Source organism: Triticum urartu, chromosome 3A (assembly GCF_056163025.1).
Source record: "Triticum urartu cultivar PI428250 chromosome 3A, HENAU_Tu73, whole genome shotgun sequence".
Lineage (NCBI taxonomy): Eukaryota > Viridiplantae > Streptophyta > Magnoliopsida > Poales > Poaceae > Triticum > Triticum urartu.
Genome location: NC_141875.1, coordinates 234,678,577 through 234,685,965, shown reverse-complemented (window position 1 = coordinate 234,685,965; position 7,389 = coordinate 234,678,577).

Genomic DNA, 7,389 nt, shown 5'->3' with positions numbered 1-7,389 from the left:
TCTCCGCCTCTGGCTCCCGCCGCTCCGGCCACTCGCCGTGGCCTCGCCACTTCCACCGGAGGCGGACAGCCCCCGTCTCTGCGGGCGGGCGTCCTGGCGCCCCGCACCTGATCCACCGCCCGCGCCCGTTTGGCCCTATGGGCCACTGCCCAGTGGGCCCCCCACCCACGCCCCTGTTAAAAAAAAGAAAAAAAAACATAATAAAAATAATTAATTAATTAATTAATTAGTTAACTTAATTAGATCTGTTAAATTAACCTAATCACTTATTAAACTAACTAATCCTGTTTAGTTAACCTAAGTCAATGACAACCGGGACCCACGCGTCAGTTTGACCAAGTCAACTGACTATTAACTGCTGACATCACCCTGATGTCATGCTGACATCATAATGGCATTTCCAAATTAATTTTATTCTATTAATTTCAAAAATGATTTAAATCTTTTAAAATTAATATAAAATAAACCGTAGCTCGGATGGAAAAACTTTGTACATGAAAGTTGCTCAGAACGACGAGACGAATCCAGATACGCAGTCCGTTCGCCCGCTACGCATCCCTAGCATAGCGAACACGCAACTTTCCCCCTCTGTTTCATCTGTGCGAAAACGCGAAACACCGGGGATACTCTCCCGGATGTTTCCCCCCCTTCAGCGGTATCACCTCATACCGCGATAGGGCACCCCTAGCACCGCTACTTGTCATGTCATGCATCGCTATGCATCTGTTTGCTTAAATATTTATTGTTTCTCCCCCCTCTTCTCTCGCTAGACACCGGGACCGACGCTGCTGCTACCCAGTACGACTACGGAGTTGACGATCCCTCTCTCTTGCCAGAGCAACCAGGCAAGCCCCCCCTTTGATCACCAGATATCGCCTACTCTTCTCTATACTGCTTGCATTAGAGTAGTGTAGCATGTTACTGCTTCCCGTTAATCCTATGCTGATGCATAGCCTGTCCTTGCTACTACTGTTGTTACCTTTACCTACAATCCTAATGCTTAGTATAGGATGCTAGATTATCATCAGTGGCCCTACATCCTTGTCCGTCTGCCATGCTATACTATCGGGCCGTGATCACTCGGGAGTTGATCACGGGTATATACTATATACTTATACATGATACATGTGTTGACTAAAGACGGGTCGGCTTGAGGAGCACCCGCGAGTGGATCTTTGAGGCGGAGCGACAGGGCAGGTTCCGACCACCTAGGAGAGAGGTGGGCCTGGCCCTGGTCGACGTTCGCGAATACTTAACACGCTTAACGAGATCTGGATATTTAATCCGAGTCTGGCCATTTGGTCTATACGCACTAACCATCTACGCGGGAGTAGTTATGGGTATCCCGGCGTCGTGGTATCAGCCGAAGCCTTCGTGACGTCAGCGACTGAGTGGCGCGCGCCGGATTGGAACGTAAGCCTGCTCTTGTATTAAGGGGGCTAGTTCTGCTTCCGGCCGCGTACGCAACGTGCAGGTGTGCTAAGGGCGATGGGCCCAGACCCCTGTGCGCTTAGGTTTAGACCGGCGTGCTGACCTCTCTGTTGGTCTAGGTGGGGCTGCGACGTGTTGATCTTCCGAGGCCGGGCATAACCCAGGAAAGTGTGTCCGGCCAAATGGGATCGAGCGTGTTGGGGTATGTGGTGCACCCCTGCAGGGAAGTTAATCTATTCGAATAGCCGTGATCTTCGGTAACAGGACGACTTGGAGTTGTACCTTGACCTTATGACAACTAGAACCGGATACTTAATAAAACACACCCTTCCAAGTGCCAGATACAACCGGTGGTCGCTCTCTCACAGGGCGACGAGGGGAGGATCATCGGTTAGGATTATGCTATACGATGCTGCTTGGAGGACTTCAGTCTACTCTCTTCTACATGCTGCAAGACGGAGGCTGCCAGAAGCGTAGTCTTCGAAAGGACTAGCTATACCCCTCTTATTCCGGCTTTCTGCAGTCCAGCCCACATATAATAGCCTTATTCCAGTTGATACCAATGCATACATATGTAGTGTAGCTCCTTGCTTGCGAGTACTTTGGATGAGTACTCACGGTTGCTTTCTCCCCCTTTTTCCCCCTTTCCTTTCTTCCTGGTTGTCGCAACCAGATGTTGGAGCCCAGGAGCCAGACGCCACCGTCGACGACGACTCCTACTACACCGGAGGTGCCTACTACTACGTGATGCCCGCTGACGATGACCAGGAGTAGTTAGGAGGATCCCAGGCAGGAGGCATGCGCCTCTTTCGATCTGTATTCCAGTTTGTGCTAGCCTTCTTAAGGCAAGCTTGTTTAACTTATGTCTGTACTCAGATATTGTTGCTTCCGCTGACTCGTCTATGATCGAGCTCTTGTATTCGAGCCTTCGAGGCCCCTGGCTTGTAATATGATGCTTGTATGACTTATTTTATTTGTAGAGTTGTGATGTGATATCTTCCCGTGAGTCCCTGATCTTGATCGTACACGTTTGTGTGTATGATTAGTGTACGATTGAATCGGGGGCGTCACAATATGTCTAATTTCCACTCTTACTAGCAAGATGCCCGTGCGTTGCACGGAACATCAAGATCTTGTGGGAGAAAAGGATGAACGAGGGAAGGCCTTATCTGCAAATGTGGTGAAGAGTGCGGGTAAATTGCCATATTTTCCTTCCTATCCGTCAGATATAAATCAGACGACCTACATTGCAGGATGGCAGGCCCACCATCATCACCAACTCTATTTTTTATCCCTACTCTTATAATAAGCATTGTCGGTGATGATCGTGTGCCTGCCATCCTGCAATACAGGCCGTCCGATCTATATCTGATGGATAAGAAGGAAACTATGGCAATTTTGCAAAAAGATACCCACACCCCTCTCCACATTTGCAAATAAGGCCTTCCCTCGTTCATCCTTTCCCCCCACAAGATAAACTACTCATACAAATGCATCTTGATGTTCCGTGCAACGCATGGGCATCTTGCTAGTCGTTGCAAAAAGCCCATGTGTGTGTGAGAGAGAGGGCGAGTGGAGGAGGACGGAGTGCATGTGTGACAAAGACACAAGGAGTGTGTGTGCGATAGGTATCAGCTTAAAATGAGGCGATAGTGTGTGTGCACGATCGAGAGGGCGTGTCTCAAGAAGGGAAGAAAAATCTACATAGATACAAGGAGCGGGAGAGAGACATGTATGCGATGGTGGAAGCACGAGTGTGCGGGTGTATAAACCTATCTAGAGGCTAGCTAGTCGATAAATGTTTGTGAGAGAAATACGAGTCGGGGTGTGAAAGCGAGAGTTTTGTGTGTGTGTGAGAGAGAGACGGTAGTCAGGAAGGGGAGTGGAAGCAGGAGTTGTGCGTGTGTGTCTGTGAGAGAGAGAGAGAGAGAAGACGGTAGTCGGGGTTGTCTGATCGGTAAACAAATGAATAATGTTAGTCTGGGATGGAGACGAAAAGGAGACCGCAACAAATGTTGTGTCTACATGAGAGATAGAGAGAGTAATTTTAGTGGTATGAGTCATATGTAGAGACATATAGGGTGTGTGAGAGAATCCCATAGAGAGAAAGACAGAGTGAAAGACGAGTGGAGACTGTGTGTTTGGCAGTGAAAAAGAAAGCTTAGGTACCGAGTGATACCAGAGAACAGTAGAGACGTGAGAGATAATGAAAACCGTGTAATTTATAATGATAGGGAGAGTGTGACACTTATCAAGGGAGATGTCGAGAGACCATGTTTGCGAGGATAGGAGCAACATGAAGTGAGCGTGCGGGTGAGCTGGAGAAAAGAGAGTGATAGCTACCTGAAGGAACATGCATGCGAGAGAGATGGGCGTGAAAGGAGTGAACAAAAAAGGGATTCAAATATTTGAATTCGAGATGATGATACATGTAATCCATACTCGAACCAAAATTGATCTATCAAACATGCATACTCATATGAATTCACGCACATCTATGTTATTTAATATGTAGATATTACTGATCCATACATTTTAGTAGAACATAATTTGGTTAAATTTTTTCGAATTCAACCTTAAGATTTCGAGATCGTTGTATTTGTAAATCATATTATACATATAAAGGAGCAGAATTCTTTGTTGTGCTTTTGAAAGTATATATATAAAAAATGATGTATATAGAATGTAATTCCAATTGAAAATGGATCCTGCCCGGAAAAAAATAGAATACAAACGGGATTCGAATTGAGTTGGCACGGTAAACGTGCACTCTGCAAAATTTGAACGAAGCGGGGAAAGTCGCAATAACCGCCTGAAACCAAAATCTTCGAGATGGAAATCACTACTGCCTATCCCTGCCATGCAAAGCCTATATGCTGGATTTCTATAGGTTTCGATAGGGGTAGGTTTGTAATTTCACCCAAACGTGATGTAACCGCCTCTCACCCGGATTCATACATGGTGGGCGCCAAAACACAGTGTGTCCTCGGCCGAAATCAACTCCCTCCCCGGTTCATATTCATACACGGTGGGCGCCAAAAACAAACTCTCGTCGGCAAATATTCGGTGTATGCGAGATTGCCGTCCTATCCCCAACCGACTAGTGTTGTTGTGATGTAGTAGAAATTTGAAACGGGGGCTAAGTTTGTAAATTTCCTCGCATTTGAGACAAGCGTGCCCTGAATACATGGTTCCCCCTTCCTCTCTACCTCCCTTTTCCCCATTCGTACTCCATGGGCACCAAAACACCCTCTCCACCCCACCCTCCTCCGTCCACCGCCGTCCGCCACCCCATCCACCGCTGTCCTCCTCCACCATGTCGGAGCTGATACCCCGACGCCGCCGTCCATGACAAGAGATTGACCTCTCTCATCCACGGCTTCGGACCGGGATCCTTGCATCCCGTCCTCTTGCTTCATCCCCGTCGTCCTCCACCTTGCCAGCGCCGCTCCTACGACCGTCTCGTCCACCGCGCCCCGCCGCCACCGTCTACCCTCCTAGATCTTCTTCCATGCCGCCGACAGCCATTGCTACCGCAGCACCATCAAATTCTCAGCAGATGCGTACACGGCGCCGTGCCAGAGGCGATACTCTTTCGTATCTGCTCAACTTATTTATCGCAGCAAGAAAATAGATCGTCACTGCTTTACTCTGATTTCTTGTCTTGGTTGCGAAGTTGCCTTTTTCCGGTTTGCACCTTTAGATCCTCCATGGCATGCTCAACACCATACTCGCAATGCTTATGATTTTCCCCTTTTATATTCCACACTAGTTAAATCGCAGTAGACTAAATTTCAAAATTGGGTCAGTCGATTTTTTAGAGCTCGCTGGAGTTCGCCGGTGCGATCGAAGGGGCTCCGGTGGGGACGGTGGTGGGGCCTCGTCGAACGAAGAAAACTCGACACGGGTGGGGGCGGGGGTGGGGGTGGCGGAGGAACACAGGCGGTGGGGCGGTGGTTCGGCCGGCGGCCCGTGCGGTGTTCTGTATGGGAAGCACAGTATGTTCCTTGTCAGGAAGGGGAGCAGGGACATCTGCAGTCAACAGCTGATAGAGCTGGCCTGTACGTGATTGATAGGCTTTCAATTACTAGCGGCAATACAACACCGTAATTTCCAGCCAGTTCCACTTTCCCGATTTATATATCCTGGTTATGGTGTACCCCTGTTATGTACACTATGATCTGCCTAGTTGCTGTGTGCTCTTGTTATCATGGTTTGGCAATAAAATCTCTATACAGTATATTATGAACCTATCATCTGCCAGCTATCCTAACTTTTGGAGCCTATTTTTTGTGTACTTGTGCCAGATTATATAAATGCACGCACCATATTACAACACACATGAGCTCTCTCATCAGAATCCAGTGATAGCACACAAGTGTTTACAGGGGCGCCCCCTATATTAGAATATCATCTGCATTACAAAGATAATCTCACAACTATTTATGTTTTCATGGTTCTCATACATTATACGCAATTACAGTGAATATCAGAATCCGTGCATCAGAAGAATATTGTGGAACACTGCAATGACTTACAAAATTGGCAGCAAGGCATTGAGTGCCATTCTGGAAGCAATGAAACTCGTACGCTCCCCACCTGTTGATTCTTGTTCAGAATATCATCCTAATGACTATTCTAACCTCGAGGAGTCAAAGGCAGATGGCCTGTCCTGTTCACCCATTAAGGTGACTGTTCTAATTTGGCAAGGTTTTATTGATTGCGTGTATCTTGCATATGTTGTCTTGCATTTCTTCTACTTTGTTGCACCGCCATCTGCTTAGTTTACTCATCATATATGTCGAGCTGCCATGCCCATCCATTATCAATACATATTCCATCTGTCATCATACCATGTTTTTCCACTCAAATGTTGTTGTTGTGCATCAGACATCAAAAAGGAAGAGGGTGATTGCCGAACCTGAAGGAGCACCAGCAAAGTCCTTGAAAAACGTGGTGGTGTCGGAGAAATCAGACAGCACCCCACTTATGTTGGCTGTACAACCAGTGACACAAAACGTAGGACCGACTCCAGCAGACTGTAACCATACTTCACTAGCCACACCACTAGCCCCACCACATAGGACCTGCACTCCAGCAAAAGGTATACCGATTTCATTTGCCATAGCACCAGCTGTACCACAGAAAAATCCCACTCCAGCAAAAAGTACAGCAAGTCCACCGGCCGAAGACCTATCCCAACTGCAGAGATGGCTAATTCCTGCAGATTGGAACCCCATTCCATTTATTCCCAGTTTAAAATACAATGCTTTCAATGTTGTTAGGGACTACGTGCATATATTCCCATCATGGGAAGATTATTGTGAAGACAAACACCATTTTCACATCTTCCTGTCCAACTTACGTGTAAGTGCTATTATTCATGGGTATTATTTTCCTGTTTTCTGCTGATTGAACACATCAATGATTTACATTACATTGTTGTAACTAGACGAGGGTCAATCTGGATAGTCATGACGAGCAAAGCTTGCTTGTGCTTTTCAAGGAAGCATTGCAGCAGTATCGGTGTTACCTGAGGAAATCACACTTTGATGGCAAGTCTATAAACGAATTTCCGGTGAAGTCTGCTGTGCTAAATTTAGAAGACATTGAATGGAAAAACCTAGTTATGCACTGGTCTCGTTCCCAGGATGAGGTACTGTCTATGAAATCACATGACAATTTGAACTTCTACTTTTCCGCATGTGCCTTATGGATCTTTTTTGCAGGAAATCTGCTCGAAGAAGAATTCCGGTTTGACAAGAACGACAGGATATCGCAAATATGCTGCCCGCTGCTTTGCTCTTGTTAGTACCTGTTGTCCTATATCACTGTACTTGCATACATACCTGGTTCATTATGTGACAGCAGTATGCATGATAGCTTGCTTATCAATTGTTCGCTCCAAATTATCTGATATGTATGAATGGTTACATTAGTGTAGAATATATCCAATGC